At 42.7% G+C, this 20,390-nt stretch overlaps 1 protein-coding gene across 2 annotated transcripts in view; it reads right to left on the minus strand.

Moving 5' to 3' along the window:
• PLAC1 (placenta enriched 1) overlaps positions 1-20,390 on the minus strand; it is a 186,055-nt gene that overhangs the window by 129,135 nt on the left and 36,530 nt on the right. The window contains exon 1 of one of the 2 annotated variants that reach the window (XM_021080337.2): positions 6,654-6,902. The exons of the other annotated variant lie outside the window; for it this stretch is intronic. The gene's annotated coding sequence lies outside the window, so the exon portion shown is untranslated. Of the gene's footprint in view, positions 1-6,653; positions 6,903-20,390 lie in introns of those variants that run through there. 2 annotated transcript variants of the gene reach the window in all.

The raw sequence follows: 20,390 nt of genomic DNA on the forward strand, positions 1-20,390 counted from the left end.
AGTTTTTCAAGCACTGAAAGAAAAGAACTGCCAACACAGAATTCTACATCCAGCAAAAGTATCCTTCAGGAAAGAAGGGGAAATCAAGACATTCTTGGATGAAGGAAAGTTAAAAGAATTTGTCACTAGTAGGACAACTATTAAAGAATGGCTAAAAGAAGTTCATCAAACAGAAAGAAATAATAAGGGAAGGGATCATAAAGCATCTGGAAGGAAGGAGGAACAAAGAAAGAGCAAAAAATGTGGTTAAATGCAATAGGCTTTCCTTCTTTTCTTGAATTTTCTAAATTATGTTTGATGACTAAAGCAAAAAGTTAAAACATTGTCTGATATGTTTCTTAATGTATTTAGAGGCATAATTTAAGACAATTACATTATAAACTGTAGGGGGTAAAGGGACATAAAGAGAAACAAATTTTTTATAGTTATTGGGTAAATGATGACAACAGTAGACTAGGACAAGTATACAAAGAGTATATAGCAATACAAAGAGATACACTAGAAAATCTGTAAGTAAATCAAAATGAAATTCTAAAAAATGTTCAAGTAACCCTCAGGAAGACAAGAAAATGAGAACAGAGAATCAAAAGACAGAGCAAACAGAAAATACAAACAACGGAGATGACAAAAAATGTCCCTCAGGGAAGGGTTCAACAAAATGTAGTGCATCCATATGATGGACTATAACTCAGTAATAAGTAGGAGAAAATCATTGATACACACAAAAACTTGGGTGGATATCTAAGGAATTATGCTGAATTTTGGGGTACTCCAAAAGGTCACATACTGTATGATTCCATTTATATAACATTCTTGAAATGATAAAATTGTAGAGATGAACAGATTAGTGGTTTCCGGGAGTTAGAGATGGGGTGGGTGTAACTATAAAAGGATATCATGAGGGATGTCTTTGTGGCGATGGACTAACTCTGTATCTTGATTACAGTGGTGGTTATACAAATCTACACAGGATAGAATGGCTTTGAACTATACACAAACATTGTACCCATGTATAATTCCTGGTTTCAACATTGTACTCTAGTTATGTAAAATGTAATCACTGACCAAGTTTCAGTTAGGCAAAATGAATGCATTCTAGAGATCCGCTATCCAACATTGTGCCTATAGCCAACAATTCAACATTGTACACTTAAAATTTTGTTAAGAGGGCAGATCTCATGTTAAGTTCCTAAAGACAAAAGAACGACCAAAAAAGGGAGCAGGAAGAAACTTTCAGAGGTGCTGTATAGCTATTACCTGATTGTGGTGATGGTTTCATGGACATATGCATATCTTCAAACGCATCAAATTGTATGCATTCAATATCTCCAGATTTTAAAAAAATATATCAGTTCTACCTCAACAAAGCTGTTAAAAAAACCAAGATGTAACCACTGTAAGCAAATGGGTGAACAGGACAAAAGATGTCTCTGTGCTACATTTCCACCATCCTGCGAATCTATAAGTATATCAAAATTTAAAGTTTAGAAAAGGGTGACCTCAAAAAGGGACAGATATTCGACGATGGTGTATGAGGAGATGCAACATCAAGATGGCAATTCTCTTGAAATTGATCTATACATTTAATCCAAGTTCAATCAAAATTGCAACAGGATTTTTAATGGATCCTGAGAAGCTGATCCTAAAATTTATACAGAAGAGTAGAGCACCAAGAATAGACAAAACAATTTTGAAGAGGAGCAAGAGGATGGCAGATTCTGAATACTTACTATAATGTTATAGCAACTAAAACAGTGTGGTGTGGTATTAGCAGATGGATAAACAAATAAACCGATGGGATAGAAAAGAGCCCAAGAACAACTCATGTAAATCTGTGAGAACTGGGTATAAAACAGAGGTTAGTTATCAATCATGGAGGATATGATACAGACTATTCAATAAATGGTGTTAAAATGATCCACATGAGAAAAGGGAAAAATTAAAGAACTTCTTCAAATCCTACCTAAGAATCAAAATGAATTAAATGGAGTTCCCATCACGGCACAGTGGAAACGAATCCAACTAGGAACAATGAGGTTGTGGGTTCGATCCCTGACCTCGCTCAGTGGGTTAAGCATCCGGCATTGCTGCAAGTTGTGGTGTAGGTCGCAGATGTGGCTCGGATCTGATGTTGCTGTGGCTGTGGCAGCTGTAGCTCTGATTCGACCCTTAGCCTAGGAACCTCCATAGGCCGCAGGTGCGGCCCTAAAAAGCAAACAAAACAAAACAAAACAAAAAACAAAAATGAATTAAAGATCTAGATATTAAGAGCAAATTTTCATAACATTTTGATGCAAGTATAGCATACCTTTATGGTCTCCGAGTAGGGAAGACTCCATTAACCACACACACTCACACACCATCTCACAAAGTTTAATAGAAAAGACTGATAAATATGACTGCATTAGATATTAAAATGTGTATAGAAAAGACAACCCTATAAAGTTAAAACAAGCTGTATAGTCGGAGAAGACATTTGCCATGCAAAAACTAAAAAAAGAAAGAGCTTCTAAAATATATGTAATAAGTCAATTTTAAAAAGGCAACCAACCCCAAAGAAAAATGGGCAAAGATGACACAACAGGCAACAGAGTCAAGAAACTAGAATGATCTATCCATAAACGAAAAGATGCTCAACCTCACTAGTATTTGGGGAAATACGCCAAAAAAAAAAAAAAAAAAAAAAGAGAGAGACACCATATTTACTTGTCAGACTGGCAAAAGTTAAAACTCAAAAGTTGTCAATGGTATGGTGTCACAGGACCACAGAGACTATTGGTGGGACCAGAACAATTAAGAGTGTGTGCATCTTCCAAGCAGCAATTCCACTCTACAATCTAAAAGGTACATACTATTGAGAAGTTCCCACCCAGTGTACAAAGACGCATCGACACCAGCATTCACTCCAAGTTGTTTGCTTTGAATAGTTTTTTAAAAATGGAAACAAGCTAAATATCCATCAACTGCAGAATGAGTAAATGAAATGCGCCATGGTTGTGCTATAGGTTACAGTTCAGCCAGGAAAATCGAACTGCACCCACATGGATTGATCCCAGGAACATAATGCTGAATTCCAACAGCACATGGAAATGTAGCACAGAGACATCTTTTGTCCTGTTCACCCATTTGCTTACAGTGGTTACATCTTGGTTTTTTTAACAGCTTCATTGAGGTACAACTGATATATTCTTTAAAAATCTGGAGATATTGAATGCATACAATTTGATGAGCTTAAAGATATACCCCTGAAACCATCACCACAATCAGGTAATAGCTATACAGCACCTCTGAAAGTTTCTTCCTGCTCCCTTTTTTGGTTGTTCCTCTTAAGGAAATTGGGTGGACTGGAAGTGGGGAATTAAGGGAACTTCGACTTTTCCTATAGTTGATTTTAAAAACTATTTTAAAAGGATATTCTATGAAAGTAAGCTTTTTTTAAAGGAAAACAAAGTAAATACCACAGTGTATTCCACGCTGCAGGACAAGAACACAAGTGTTTGCTATCTGCTTCCCTGTACCTCCCCGCATTTTTAAAATTCTCAATATAAATGAGAGATGTGGAGTTCCCGTCGTGGCTCAGTGGTGAACGAACTCGTCTAGGAACAATGAGGTTGCAGGTTCGATCCCTGGCCTTGCTCAGTGGGTTAGGGATCCGGCGTTGCTGTGAGCTGTGGTGTAGGTTGCAGACTCGGCTCGGATCCTGCATTGCTGTGGCTGTGGCTGTGGCGTAGGCTGGTGGCTACGGCTCTGATTGGACCCCTAGCCTGGGAACTTCTATATGCGGCGGGAGCGGCCCTAGAAATGGCAAAAAAAAAAAAAGAGAGAGAGACGTGCTGCGAGATGGTTCTGACACATTCTCAGTTTGGGGAACCAGCACATTAAGGTCCTAGGAACGAAGGCGGCAGCGTTTAATCCGAAGGTAGAGGCACCCCGGAGGGTGTGGGGGATGAAATGTGAAGGCAAAACTTCAAAGGGTGCGATTGTCCTCTAACTGCTAGTCTAACTGCTAGTTAAGACTAACTGCGCTGGTCCTGCAGTTCGGGTAAACGGCCACCGCTTTGACAGCCTGACAGGTTTCCCCTTCATTCGTTATGAATAAACCTGCGCTGAGAACACCACCACCAGAAATAAAATTTAAAGCAAGCGTTGTTGAAACACGGCCACCTAGGGGCAAATAAATCCCTTCGAATTTTATTGAGCATTTGTTCTATCTTGCTGGTCAACCTTGAGTAGCCTGAACACAATGTAGCTACTTCTTGGCTTGTCTGCAGAGTATCAAGGCTCCGCGGTGGCTTTACTCCCTTCACCTCAGTCAACTCTAGCAGTTGTTTAAACTGCTCACATCTTTCTTCAGGCACGGTTTTAAGTGAGAGTCTTTTTATTACTCTGGGCATGTTCCTGCTCCTAGCCAGTGCTCAGAATTTTAACCATGTAGCTATTCAGTTTCTCTCTGTCTCCTTGCATGGGGGAGAAACTGGATTTCTTTTGCACAGCTTGGCAAAGGCCAGCAGGGAGTCAGAGATTACAGCCAGATGTACATCTGCATGTCAGCAGCGAGAAGGTCTGGGATGTGGTGCTTTTTCAATCAGAAGGGAGTCATTTTCCCCCGAAAGGAGATGGCCTCCTCCCTCTCATCAGATATTTGGCTGCTAGATGCTCACTGATTAATTACTGAGGTTGTGTCTCTACACAATGGGTCTTCTTAACAACAATTCTAGCAGGCTTCCAGTTCTCTCCTGAATGTGCTTCTTATGTTTCAAAGAAGGATCCTCCTTTCCCAGAGCAGACATTAAAAAAAAAGAAGAAAAGCAGTTCCAAGTGCAAAGCATTGTTTTAAAAGAAATAAAGTAATTCTACCACCGCTTCTAACAGTAGAAAATCAAGCAGCAGCGGGAGGGGAGTTTCAGGAACAGAGAAACATTTCAAGTACCTTCAAATCAGAATAGCGATCCCACCCCTTATTCTATTTGCATGTGAGGTATTATTCCATCTGTCTTCTGGTTGATTCCAGAAATCCATTTTCTTTGGGGAAGGTAAGGCAACACAGGCCCTCCCGCTCTGTCATCCCCAGCAGCCGGCCGCACGCCCAGCAGAGATAGCAGATCAAGTTCATTATTAGTAAGAGCCTTGTCTAGTTTGACTCTTTAATGAGATGCCCCCCTCTGTTTTCTAGGACAGACATATGAGGTCCACAATAGAGCCACTCCATGAAACCCAGCCTGCACACTGCCTCTTGGGTCACATTTTCAGTTCTAAGGAGCGCAACATGCAATGCAGCCGGGATGAGGAGCAGTTGGCCGTGACAAGGATGATTACGGGCTCTCCGGGACAGGCTCAATTCACAAGTATCACAGCTTTAACTAAGATCCCATCTCTGTATCCAAGGAAAGACTGAAACGATAAATGAGCAGCAGCTCTTTGAGATCAACGACCATCAGCCCAAGGAAAGACTGAAACTTGATAAATGAGCAGCAGCTCTTTGAGATCAACGACCATCAGCTCTGTAACAATTTGGGGCCAATCCAGTTGAAACTGTGTTTATTCAAGCGGCACCGACCCATCGGACCTGCCCAAGTTCATCTCTGCTTCCTCCCCCACACAGCACACACCCTGTGGGCCACTCCAACAATTCCCAAATGACGTACGAGTGACAGATGGTGTTCACATGCCTGACACACTCCTGTGCGTGTAACTCGGGGAATGCGTGACTCTTGGCATGCTGGCTGTCACTTGGACGCTCTTCTCTAACTCTCATCAAAACGTACTGAAATGCAAGCAAGTGCGAATGATGCCGTTCTTATAAGGATGCCCTGGAATCCATTCCAACTTATAACGAAAGTAAATCCTTCGGTGATTTTGGTATGTTCGCTATCATCCGTAACGAAGCATGTCACACTTTACAGCCAATCATGACTCATCAGCTGTGGCTGACAGCGGCTATATCCTTATCATATCCATGACCTGCCATGCTCTCTCCTGCCTCTGCAGATGCTTTCCCCTCTACTCCCAAAGGTCCTAAACTCCACAGGGTAAATCCACAAAACAAGTTTGTTGACTGATTGCAGGAATGAATAAATGAAGTGCTTGCAACCTCAGATAAGCCTCCCACTGTGTTTAGAACGTTCACACATTGGGCTGCAGCCATGCATCCGTGAAAACTAATATTCTGTTACACATAGCAAAGTCAACTGCGATGATGGGCAATGTTCTTAACCAGAAAGCACTGGGTAGTAAGATGCTTTGCAGCTGCACAGTTTTATTAAGGGCTGTCTAAATAAACATAAAACATGTTTGCCAGGAGAGCGTAAGAAAGACGGATGCAAATTTCAGTCAGAAAATAGGTACATTCATTCCTTTTTTTTTTTTTTTTTTTTTTTTTTGCATTTGCCTTAACACGTGCCCCTAAAACAGCAATTATCCTTGGATGTCATTTTTGACCAGCGACAGGGACCAGAAATAGTGACTTAATTGGGGCCAGAGTTTGCTGGGACATAATATGGCTACTGTGCCTGGAGTCTTTCTTGGTCATAAAAGCAGTAAGGAAGCATGACATAACGGTGTGATGGGAAATCGCAGCCCAAGCCATTTTGGTTGGCAGAATTTGAAAGACAAATAAACATTACTTCAGGAGCAGAGAAGACGTGCCTAATTACCTCTGTGCCTGGGCTGGGATCCCAGCAGCTTGTGCAGGTCCTGGACTCAGGTGTGTCCACACGGACGGGGTCCAGGTGTGCAGGGGTCAGGATGCTCCAGTGGAGTTAGGTTCGCTAGGGATGTGAGCACTGGAAGCCCCACCTCCACAGCCTGTCCAGGGAAATCAGGTGGCCCGACGGAAGCAGAAGGGCCTCCTTGAAGGGTCCCGTGCTCCTGGAGGGAGCGGGATTGGCGGAAGAGGAGAGGCTGCTCCCAGCCACTCTACCTTGGAAGTAAAGGGGAGGGGAGCCAATTGCATTCATGAATCTTGAATCTCTGCCATTTTTACCTCAGGCCAGCCCAAGGCACCTCCTCCTTCCCTTCTAAGGCCTCCCCGCCTGGCTGCAGCTGTGGCCCAAATGGCTGTGACCACAGCCTTGGGAGAGAGCCTAAAGAAGGCTAGAGACCTAGCTTGCTGCGCTCTCGGAGTTCAGAAACTGCCATTCTCTTGACTCTTCTGTCTTACACTCACAGCCCCAGGCTGCTGTCCTCTCCTGCGTCAGCTTTCTCTGTCTCTGCCCCCTTATGGAAACCGGTCGCCCTTTCGTAGTGCAGTAGCTCATGGTAGGACCCCAGCAAGGCTTTCCCTGGGGGCACTCATGTCTTTACCAAGGCTCTTTCCCCTCTCATTCCTTATGCATACACTCCTAACCCCATCAACCCATCCATTCTCAACCTTTAATTTTTATTTTATTTTTTTGCTTTTTCTTTTTAGGGCCACACCCATGGCATACGGAGGTTCCCAGGCTAGGGGTCCAATTGGAGCTGCAGCTGCCAAGCTACACCACAGCCAGCACCATGCCAGATCGGAGCCACGGAAACATGAGGGACGAACACCAGCAGGGCTGAGGGTTGCAGGCTCCCCATTCTCTGCTCTCCGGCCTCCTCCTCTTGGACCATCACAGCCCTCACGGGTTGATCACGCAGATGGCTTTCTATGTGCTCGGCGGAATTTCTCATGTTCGAGATCCACCACAATGAGGTGGGGTAGGTGTTACCCCCATTTTATAGAGGGTGACACTGACACAGAGAGAAGCTAAACTAAGCTAAGCTAGCAACTTGCCTAAGATCAAAGAATGAATAAGTAGCAGAGCTAGGATTTGAACCACCCTACTCAGAAGCAACCCCCCCCCACCCCCAGTGCTTGTTCCAGGCCCAGGGGCCTTTTGCCACCAGTTGTGACTTCCTTCTGTTTGCTTTTACATGGGGTTGGTTTTTGAGAAAAGCAGAGCCGACTCTACGCACTGACAGACCATTGACCACAGGTGCCTGCAGGGACCTTTCTAACCCTCAAATCCTAACCACCACCCCTGCCACCCCCGCTGCCATCTCTCCCGCTCTCCCGCTGCCCTCCCCTTCTCTCTGTCTCGCGCATGCGCGCAGAGTTCTGAAACCATTCTACTTTGGGGCTGCCAAGACTTCTCTATTGCTGTTTCAACCAGTCAGTGAGCTTCACTGAGGTGCCAGGATTTGGAAGCCTGGCCTAGAAGACCAAGGTCTTTGGACACCTGTTCTTGGATCTGTAAGTCTTCCTTAAGTTTGTTTCATTTCTTCTCCCGAGGCGCTCTGCTCTTATCTACCTTGAATGGATTAATTAAAGAGGTGCCCAGCATTTTTTAATGCTAGAAGAATTAGGCTTGAGGCTATGGGCAGATGCTTACCTGCAATGTAGGTATGTCTTAGATGCCTGAGTGACACCAGGCTCCACTAAGGAGAAAAAGGCCCAAGGGATTTTGTGGCTGAGCCTGGGATATGTGTGTGGGGGGGGTGCCCCGTGGGGTGAGAAGAGGCCCAGTGGGGCACGGAAGGTGCAACAATAAAACACAAACTCCACTGCCTCAGTTTTGCCAGGCGCCTGGGCAGGCCACGGCATTCGCTGATGCTACCACAAAGACTGGCCGCGGTGGCTGTGCACATGCCGGTACCCTGGGCAGCAGCAGGCCCAGCTGGGTAAACAGAAGCGCAGGAGCAAAACAAGCCTGCCTGGTCCCCGCCTCCCTCTTCCTTTCCAGCTCACCTGGGGCTCCCTATCGAGCTCATGGGCCCAGGTGTCCTCTGATCCATCGCCTTTGCCCTTTACAAGGGAGAAATGTATCTATCGGAGGTGCCAGCTCAGCCCCACCTGTGACCCGCTCCCAGCATCCCTTGCCCAGAACCATTTTGCTCATGTAGCCAAAAAGCAAGCAGAGATGGACCCTTAAGGTTGGCCTCTGGTTAGGGGGCCCGGGATGGTTAACTTTCATTCACAGAGTTATGGAGACGAATGGGGCATGGTCTCCACTTTAAGCATCAGCCAATGCCAAGTGCACACAGCCCGGTCAGGACCAGCGCTGGGCCCAGACTTTACCCTTATCCCTTTGCCTCATGGCTTGAGGTTTTTATACATTGCCTGTGCTCAAGTTTGGAGCGCTCACATTTTCGAGATCCCTCATCCTCTTAGCAAATGGATGTTCGTCCACCGTTATGTCATTGATCCCCAGGAAATTTCCCTCAGGAGGTCCCCATAGTGTCATGATCCACAGGGTGACCTTTTGACTACTGTATCTCCAGTGCCTAAAACAGCACTAACACATAATTGGTGCGGATTAAATACTCGTCGAGAGAATGAATGAACTGGCATGGTGTTAAAATGCAGTCTCTAGAGTCAGACAGACCACAATTCCAGCCCAGGTTCTGCCAGTGTGACCTTGGGCCTTGCTTTCCTTGTCTGTAAGATAAGAATAATAGCATCATAACAGGCCTATCAGCTACTGTTATTATTTTGTATACCAACTGCAAGCAATAGGTCCAGACTGCCAAGAGTGCTGAACTGAAGGTTCTGTGATCTCATCTTGCTTTGATGGAAGAGAGTGCTCTAAGGCCTGCTATGGTGAAGATGCGAGAAGCGAAACCTTGCTTACGAGAGATTTGCCTTTTTTGGTTTGGCTGGCCAAGCCCCAGCTATCTGGAAGAGTCTTCAGGGAGAAATACATTACATGCCTATGACAAGCAGCTTTTATTAACCAGGCAGATGTCAGGAAAAGAACTTAGGCCTTCATTGGGAACCCTCCCCCAGAATGAGGGCAAGGGTTGAGGGCAGGTCTGCCTACTAAAATTCTGAAATCATTCAAATAGCTCATTCTTTGCCCAAGAGTTGGAAATAGCATTCAGACTCTTCATCAAAGAGCTTCCCAGTCTGAGTCCACCATCAACGGAGACGCAGATTCCCAATGGGGAGTCATTTCCCTATTCCTGAGTGGCATCTTTGGCTCTATAAGCAGAATAGCTGCCTTACCATGTGCTTGAGTTTGTCAAATGTCACACACTATATTTCAAACATGCGAGTTGACATCATGTGAGCAATATTACACTATTTCAAACTTCATTTGAACTTCAAAAGAGATGTCAGTTGCCTTGGCCCCACCTAAATATGTGGTACTTTTGATCAACGGGTACCTTATGGCCAAGAAGACTTAGAGGCCCATGTGTAATTAGAAGTGGAGCCAAGAAAGAGAATTGTGACTAAAGGTAAATGAACCCAAGTCTTGGAAAGTTTGAGTTTAGCTGGAAACACAAAGCACATGAGGTCAGAGCAAGTCTTAAATTCTCTATCTGCAAACACTCCCATGACATCACCTTGAGCCTGAGAGTGTCCTTGGGGTCCAGAGAAGTGTGAGCCAGGAAGCCTCCCTGGAGAAAAAAAATCTTCCCCAGCACCAAGTCTCTCCAGGGACTTTTCGCTCTCAGCAAAGCTGTAGGGTGGACTGGGCTATGAGGGGCACTGTGAGGGTGGGAGTGGAACCTTTGACTCCCACTCCCTAAGCCTGCTTCACCAAATAACAAACTTGCCTGTAGGCATTACTTGAAAATTACATAAAGCGCAGCACCCGGCTCTCCAGAAATACCTCCTTCTTGGCCTCCAGCAAGTCACCTTTTTTACAAATTCCTCACGGTCAGGGAATTTGGACAGGGTAACTTAGGGAGAGCTTAGCAAACAAGAACACGTGGTTCAAGCAAATGGATGCCATCTGGCCAGTTAGCAAGGAGTGTAGGTAAGGGACACCCAAAAGGGAACCAATTTTGAAAGCAGTCTCTGGGAGAGGGCCCCAGCTCAGGAGCAGAGACCTCAATGTCCTGGGACCCAGATACTTGAGGCCACTGGGGGCTGAACACAGCAACACAAAGGGGAGATTAGAGGACAAAGATAAATGTTTGCATTTTGCTTGAAGTCATGTGAGACAGTCTCCCCCCCCCCCCCAAACCCTCCTTGTCATCAGACAGAAGGGAGACAAATCTAAAAGATTACTTTCCTCCTTTCCTCAGCCCGCCTCCCTCTCTGGCCAAATGAAGTGGGTACAAAAGGGCCTGTGAATCATTGTGTTTTACAGAAGGCTAGGCTCCCTTGTTGCTGATAAAGAATTTGAAACTGTCATTCTCTAAATAGGAAGGATTTCATCCAAGCTGTTTTCACCTCGTATCTGGGCAAAAATATCCCTTATGAATATAGACGTAAAAACCCTCCATTCAGAATGGGTAAATCCATAGAGAGAGAAATTGTATTAGTGGTTGCCAAGGGCTAGGGAGAAGGGAGAGTGAGGAGTGACTGCATAACGTGTAAGGGGTTTCCTTTTGGGATGATGAAAATGTTCTGGAACTACATAGTGATGATGACTGCACAGTATCGTAAACGTACTAAATGCCACTGAGTTGGACACATTGAAATGGTTGAAAGAGTGAACTTCATGTGTGTTTTACCACAGTAATAAAACATCCTCAACAAAATACTAATAAAGTGAATTCAACAACATATAAAAAGGATTACATACACTGGCCAAGTGGGATTTCTACCAGGAATTCAAGGTTGGTTCAAAATATGAAAATCGACCAATGAAATATGCCTTATTAATAGAACAAGGTACAGAAAACACATGTCATCTCAGTAGATGTAGGTCAAGCATTTGACAAAAATCCAATATCCTTTTATGATTAAAAACACTCAACAAACTACAAATAGAAAGTAACTTCCTCAATCTGACAAAAGACATCTATGAAAAACCCACAGCTAACATCAAATTTAATGGTGCAAGACTGAAAGCCTTCTCCTTAAGATCAGGAGTAAGACAAGGATATCTATTTTTAGCACTTCTACTCAACATTGTACTAGAGATTCTAGTCAGGCCAATTCGGCAAGAGAAAGAAATAAAAGGCATCCATGTTGGAAAGGAAGAAGTAAAAATATTCCTAATTACAGATGATCTAATTTGATATGCACAAAATCCTAAAGAATCCACCAAAAAACCCTACTAGAGTTAGTAATCATGTTCAGCCAAGTTACAAGATGCAAGATCAAAAATCAATTGTATCACTATACACTAACAACGGACAAACAGAAAATCAAATTAACAATTCTTTTTGCATTAAATAATACAATAATTAGGAATAAATTTAACAAAAGAAGTACAAGACTTGCACAATGAAAACTATAAAGCGTCATGGAATAAAATAAAAGAAGACCTAAATAAAAAGAAGGATATTCCATGTTCATGGATTAGAAGACATAATATTGTTATGATGGCAATACTCCCCAAAATGATCCACAGATTCAGTGCAATCCCTAACAAAATCCCACCTGACTTTTCTTGTAAAAATTGACATGTTGATCCTAAAATTCATACGTAATGATAAGAGACACAGAGCTAAAAACATAAAAACCAAAACTAAAACTCTTAGAAGAAAACATAGTTGTAAATCTTCATGACATTGGATTAGGCAATGGATCCTTAAATAGGACACCAAAAGCACAAGTGGCAAAAGAAAAAAAAAAGAGATAAATCGGATGATTCAAAAATTTAAAACTTTTATATGGCAAATGATACCACCCAGCAAGTGAACAGACAACATACAAAATGGGAGAAAATATTTTCACACCATATATTTGATAAGGGACTTGTACCTAGAATTTGTGCAGAACTCTTACAACTTAATAATAAAAAGATAAATAACCCAATTAAAAGTGGAGGAGTTCCTGCCATGGCACAGTGGAAACGAATCCAACTAGGAACCATGAGGTCGTGGGTTTGATCCCTGGCCTCGCTCAGCGGGTTAAGGATCCAGCATTGCCATGAGCTGTGGTGTAGGTCGCAGACTCGGCTTGGATCTGGTGTGGCTGTGGCGTAGGCTGGCAGCTACAGCTCCGATTCGACCCCTAGCCTGGGAACCTTCATATGCTGTGGGTGCAGCCCTAGAAAGACAAAAAATAAATAAATAAATCAAAGTGGGCAAAGATCTGAATGGACATATTTCTCTAAAGAGGATATACCAATGGCCAGTAAGTACATGAAAAAATGCTGACCACCATTAGCTATCAAGGAAATCCAAGTCAAAACCAGAAAGAAATGCAGTCAATAGACACATGAAAAAATGCTGAACATCACTAATTATTAGAGAAACATGAATCAAAGCTACAATGACGTACCACCTCACACCAGCGAGAATGGCCATTATTTAAAAATCTACAAAGAATAAATGCTGGAGAGGGTGTGGAGAAAAGGGAATCCTCCTACACTGTTAGTGGGAATGTCTATTGGTACAATCACTATGGAGAACAGTGTGGAAGTTCCTTAAAAAACTAAATATATATAACTACCGCATGACCAAGCAATCTCACTCCTTTTCATATAGCCAAAGAAAACCATAATTTGAAAAGCTATATGTATCCCAATGTTCACTGAAGCTCTATCTGCAACAGCCACGACATGGAAGCAACCAAAAATGTCCATCAACAGAGGAATGGATAAAGAAGATGTGGTACATATACACAATGGAATACTACTCAGCCATAAAAAGTTATGAAATAATGCCATTTGCAGCAACATGGATGGACCTAAAGATTATCATATTAAATGAACTAAGTCAGGCAGAGAAAGACAAATACCATATGATATCACTTACATGTGGAATCTAATAAAAATGATACAAAAGACCTTATTCATAAAACAGAAACAAACACACAGATTCTGAAATCAAATGTAGGGTTACCAAAGGGGAAACTGGGAGGAAGGAATAAATTGGGAGGATGGGATTAATATATACACACTACTATATATAAAATAGATAACTAACAAAGACCTACTGTATAGCACAGGGAGGTTTACTATAATAAACTATGTTCTGTAATAAACTATATAGGAAAAAAGAATGGATATATGTACACGTATAATTGATTCCCCTTGCTGTAAACCTGAAGCTAATACAACATTGTAAATCAACTATATCCCAATAAAAAATTTCTAAAAGGTCTACAAATAACAAATGCTGGAGAGGATGTGGAGAAAAGAGAACCCTCCTACACTGTTGGTAGGAATGTTTGGTACAGTCACTACGAAAAACTAAGGATAGTGTTATCATATGATCCAGCAATCCCATGCCTGGGCATATACCCAGACAAAACGATAATTCAAAAAGATACATGCACCCCTATGTTCATAGTAGCACTACTCACAATAGCCAAGACATGGAAGCAACCTAAGTGTCCATTGACAGGGGAATGGATAAAGGAGATGCAGTACATATATACAAAGGAATAGTACTCAGCCATAAAAAGGAATGGAATAACGCCATTTGCAGCAACATGGATGGACCTAGAGATTATCATATTAAGTGAAGTAAGTCATACAGACAAAGATAAATATCATATGATATCACTTATATGTGGATCTTAAAAAAGGATACAAATGAACTTATTTGTAGAACAGAAACAGACTTTGAAAAACTTACAGTTACCAAAGGGGACAGGTAAGGGGAAGGGAGGGGTGGACTGGGGTCTGGGGATGGAAATGTTCTAAAATTAGGTTTTGATGATGGTTGTACAACTATAAATATAATAAAGTTCATTGAATTAAAAAAATAAGGTCCATGTTTGCATTAGTAATATGAAAAAAAAAATAAAAGAGTGAAGTAACAGTATTATTTAAATGTTGATCTTTATAATAGATTGGAAATAATATCTTTGCAAATATTTACACTTATTTTTAAATTGTGTAAAAAATGTGCAAGGGGACACAGTTCTTAAAGGTCAGGAAACACTGATAATGGTACAAATCAATTATGTGATATTTCTGTCAAAAATGTATAACCTCGATCTAATCAAGAAAAAAATCAGCCAACCCTAAATTTAGAGGCATTCTGCAAAGTAGCTGGCCAGTATCTTAAAAAGCATCAAGGTCATGAAAGACAGAAGAACTGTTAGATATTGGAGGAGACTAAGGAGCCATAACAACTGAATGCCATATGGGATCCTGAATCGAATTCTGGAACAGAAAAAAAAAAAATCACTGGAAAGCCTGGGGAAATCAGAACGATGACGTTTCCCGTTCAACCGTGTTTAATGCAGTGAACTGAGAGTTTGTGTCCCCCCTCCCTCCTCCAAATTCACATGATGAAATCCTAATCCTCAACACGATCTTATTAGGATGGGTGGCCTTTGGGAGGTGATTAGGTCATGAGGGTGGAGCCCTCGTGCCTAAGATTTGTGCCCTTACAGGAGAGACACCATAGAGCTCCCGCGCCCTCTTTCCGCACGTGAAGATACAATGAGAAGAAGGCAGTTTGCAACCTGCAAGAGGACGCTCATCAGAATGCAACCGTACTGGCATCCGTTTATCAGGTCTCCAGCCTCCGGAACTGTGAAAAATAAATTTCTGTTGTTCATAAGTCACCTAGTCTGTGGTACTTCACTGAGGCGACCTGAGTGGACTAGGACATTTAGTTAGTATTTTTGTATCTGTGTTCATTTCCTGGTTTTGATCACTGTTTTATGGTTAAGTCAGTTAATATGAAGAAAAGCTGGATGAAGGAACTAACTCTCCATACTACTTTTTTTTCAACTTTCATGTCAATCTAAAATTACTACAAAATAAAAAATTTAAAATCTCAGGGGATCCTCGGGCAGAAGCATTTGAAGATTATTGAGTTACGTGAGTCACAGTGTCCATAAGATAAAAGCAGACCAGGGCAGCTCTTCCTGGTTCTGAGACCTGAGAGAAACTTCTCCCCCAGTGCCCTCAGCACACACTGATGTGATAAGATCCTCAGCATCCTCTGGCAGGAAACAGTGACAAGCCAGGCTCATTTTTCTTTCTGTAGGTCTGCATTGTGTACTGAAGGATGCTTAGATCCTTCTCAAGTGCACGTCATCAATTTATTTCCTTTTTCAAAAGAGCGTTTTTCCCTATTACAAAGGCAATATAAATTTCTAATAGAAATTTTGGAAGACAAAGATAACTACAAAGAAGAAAATTAAAAGTATGATTAAGTATATTGGTCTGTTTCCTTCCTTCTTATATTTCCATGCATATGTATACACGATTTGTGGGTTCTTTTTAAAAAAATAAAGATACCCAGAATTTCTGTTGTGGTGCAGCAGAAATGAATCCGACTAGCAGCCATGAGGATGTGGGTTCGATCCCTGGCCTCACTCAGTGGGTTGGGGATCTGGCATTGCCTTGAGCTGTGGTGTAGGTCGCAGATGCAGTCAGATCCTGAGTTGCTGTGGCTGTGGCCGGCAGCTGCAGCTCCAATTCGACCCCTAGCCTGGGAACTTCCATATGCCACAGGTGCGGCCCTAAAAAGCAAAATAAATAAATAAACAAACAAACAAACAAGTAAATAAACAATAAAACCACTGATCATCTGTCATTATTGTAAACTACTTTAAAAATAATTATAATACCATCTCTCCACATCATAACATAATTTTCTCCATCGTTTTATTTAAATTTATTATGTTTTAAAAGTCATACTCCATTTATAGTTATTATGATATATTTGCTATATTCCCTGTGTTGTACAATATATCCTTATAGCTTATTTGATACATAATAGTTGGTACCCCTTAATCTCCTACCCCTATATTGCTCCTTCCCCTCCCCTCTCCCGACTATTTGCTCTCTACATCTGTGAGTCTGTTTCTGTTTTTTTATAAACATTCCTTTGTTTTATATTTCAGTTTCCATATGTAAGTGATATCATACAGTATTTGTCTTTCTGTATCTGACTTATTTCACTTAACATAATGCCCTCTAACACCATCCATATTGCTACAAATGGCATTCTTTCATTTTTTATTTTTGTGACTAATATTCCATTGTGTGTGTGTGTGTGTGTGTGTGTGTGTGTGTGTGAGATATCACATCTTCTTTATCCATTCATCTGTTTGGTTTTCTTTTTTAAAGGCCACACCCATGACATACGGAAGTTCCTGGGACAGGGAATGAATCTGAGCTGTAACTGTGACCTATGCTGCAGCTGCAGCAATGACTGATGCTTTAAGCCACTGCACTGGGCTGGGGATCAAACCTGCGCCTCCGCAGCGACCCCAGCCACTGCAGTCAGATTCTTAGTGCACTGCGCCACAGTAAGAACTGCTATCCATTAACCTGTTGATGGATATTTAGGTTGCTTCCATCTTGACTACTGTAAATGGTGCTGCTCTGAACACTGGGAAGCATGTCTTTTCAAATTAGTTTTCTCAAATGCCCAGGACTGGGATTGCTGGATTAATGGTAGTTCTAGTTTTTGTTTTTTTGAGAAACCTCCATACTATTTGGTTTTTGATGTTGAGTTGTGTGAACAATTTATATATATTGTCTCCAACATCATTTTAAATCACGAGATAAAATTCTGTGGGGTGGATGGATCAAAATTGACGTTACTGGCCCCTGTATTACTAGACTCTGTACTTGTCAGCCACATAAGGCAGGGACTCTGTCTCTTACAGAGTCTTTGCACTCCGGGTAGACACGTAGACCAGGACAGATGGACCGATACGCCATTTGTGGCTATTAAATGCCAAAGAGGATGGGTTTTCTGCTCTACCAAAACACAAGCAGCCCTTAGAGTATTGCTATTTCTAGTGGTTGATGGTGGGCTGTGTATTATCTCTGCACACTTCTATTTAGAAAATGTTTTCAAGTGTATCTCCAAATATATATGTATAATTTAAATATATTTATTTATATGTTCTATCAATGCATTATACTTATAGAAATATATTTCTAGTTACAAATTATATTAATGTACTATATACTAATATAAGAATTAAGGATATTATATATTATAGACAAAAATGGAAAATTATTTCTAAATTATGAGTATATTAATAATTTGTAAATTATAAATACTCACTCCTGAATCTGCTTAGTGTATATGTCCTACATCATAAAGCATACATAGAAAATAGTAATTTAGGAGTTCCCGTCGTGGCGCAGTGGTTAACGAATCCGACTAGGAACCATGAGGTTGCGGGTTCGGTCCCTGCCCTTGCTCAGTGGGTTAACGATCCGGCGTTGCCGTGAGCTGTGGTGTAGGTTGCAGACGCGGCTCGGATCCCGCGTTGCTGTGGCTCTGGCGTAGGCTGGTGGCTACAGCTCCGATTCGACCCCTAGCCTGGGAACCTCCATATGCCGCGGGAGCGGCCCAAGAAATAGCAACAACAACAACAACAAAAAAGACAAAAGACAAAAAAAAAAAAAAAAGAAAATAGTAATTTAAAAGTGATTAAATAAACAGGCAATGGCATGAGAAGTCCTAACATTTTCTTCCCACACCTCCATGTGCATATCACCTACTTTGGATATTGATGAATGGGGAGATGGTCAGCTTAACCCATTTCTCTGCTGAGAAAGAGAGAGAGCAAGTCCCTTTTCATAACGCTTTCAAATAGCTTCTGAGTCCTCAGTCAGGAAGTCCATCTCAAACCCTCTTGGACCCCTCCAGGCATTTCAAGTTGACTCCTGCAGAGGTCTGCTGGCCTTGGTGCCACATGACTCTTGGTTACAGGGCTGGTGTATTGTCCATTGACTTTAGATTGTTGGTGCCTGTAGGCAAGAGGCAGGCCATTAATCTGTCCAGCACTTGGCATGCTGTTAGCTTTCATCATTTGAGGCCACTGTGATTTGTAGACCAAACATTGGCCCTAGAATGAGAAAACCTGGGCTTGGAGTTCCCGTCGTGGCGCAGTGGTTAACGAATCTGACTAGGAACCATGAGGTTGCAGGTTCGATCCCTGGCCTTGCTCAGTGGGTTAAGGATCCAGCGTTGCTGTGAGCTGTGGTGTGGGTCGCAGACACAGCTCGGATCCCACATTGCTGTGGCTGTGGTGTAGGCCGGCGGCTACAGCTCTGATTAAACCCCTAGCCTGGGAACCTCCATATGCCGCGGGAGCAGCCCAAGAAAAGGCAAAAAGACAAAAAAAAGAAAACCTGGGCTTTAGTCCTTCCTCTGCTCTTTGCTTAGTCGTGTGACCTTGGCCAAGCCCACTTATCTCTCTAAAGCAGACCGTAGTGTACCACAGGAGGCAGTGTTTGCAGACATAAGACAGGTCCTAGAATCAGGCAGGCCTGGCTCAAATCTCAGCCCTGCCCTTTGGGTGCTCTGCAATTTGCCGCCCATTGATCTTCTCTCAGTTTCCACGTTCTCATTTTTAATTGGGGGCGGGTAATAATAATACCTATCTCACAGGCTTGGAAACTTTGTGAAAGTTACTAGAATAGTACTCAATAGATGTTTGCTGAATCTGACTCTTTCAAAGGTAAGCAAAGCAACTGGATGTCAGAGTCCCCCAAAACTATCCATTCCAACCCCTCACTCCACAAAGGAGCATACTGAGGACAAGGCCTGGGAAGGGGGCATGTCCAAGGCCACCCTGAGCTCCACTTCCTCAGCACAGTCGGAAGATCTGAGTTCTTATTAGCATGCCACCGCCATCTCCAGGGAATTCGCCTTAAGCGCCACTTGGCTCCTGATCTACATTTAATAAGTATTTTTCTACAGAAGAGGAAAGAGAAGGAAAGGGCAGGGCGGGGCCGGGAAGGGACAGGCAGAGCCATGACACTAAACGAAGGCCCACACATCAGATAAAGATGCTCAACTATCCACAAGGCATTTGCGTGGTGATAACATTCGTGATAATGGCTCGGATACCATATGGACCAGACATGACTCTGAGTGCTTTTCATATATTAACATACTTCAACCTCATGACAACTTCATAATCCACATTTTTACAGCTGAGGAAGCTGGGGCTCAGAAGGGCTTCAAATTTGCCCAAGGTCATGCAGGGGGAGGGCTGGGATGCCAACCTGGGTAGTCTATTGAGGGCTTCGGTTCTCCAGCTTGGGCATGTGTCAGAACCACCTGGAGAGCTGGTGAAAACAGAGATCATTGGGTCCCACTTCCAGAGTTGCTGATTTCAGCAGGTGTAGTGTGGACCCACGAATCAGCATTTTTAACAAGTTCCCAGGTGATGCTGATGCTGCTGGTAAAGGGGCGATGCTTTGCACATCAATAGTATACGTATTGTGGAGTTCCCGTCGTGGCGCAGTGGTTAACGAATCTGACTAGGAACCATGAGGTTGCGGGTTCGGTCCCTGCCCTTGCTCCGTGGGTTAATGATCTGGCATTGCCATGAGCTGTGGTGTAGGTCACAGACACGGCTCGGGTTCTGGCGCTGCTGTGGCTCTGCGTAGGCCAGTGGCTACAGCTCCGATTAGACCCCTAGCCTGGGAACCTTCATATGCCGAGGGAGCGGCTCAAGAAAAGGCAAAAAGACAAACAAACAAAAAAAATAGTATATGTATTGTACACTCTGAACCAGCTCATTACACCATCCAGGTCATTTCTCTGTGAAATCCTTCATTGACTCCCCTACAACCTTCAGG

This window comes from Sus scrofa, chromosome X, assembly GCF_054392235.1.
Source record: "Sus scrofa isolate SSC_HxYL_T2T_F1_AM1 chromosome X, Sscrofa_HxYL_maternal_Yorkshire_Landrace_v2.0, whole genome shotgun sequence".
NCBI classification, from domain to species: Eukaryota; Metazoa; Chordata; class Mammalia; order Artiodactyla; family Suidae; genus Sus; species Sus scrofa.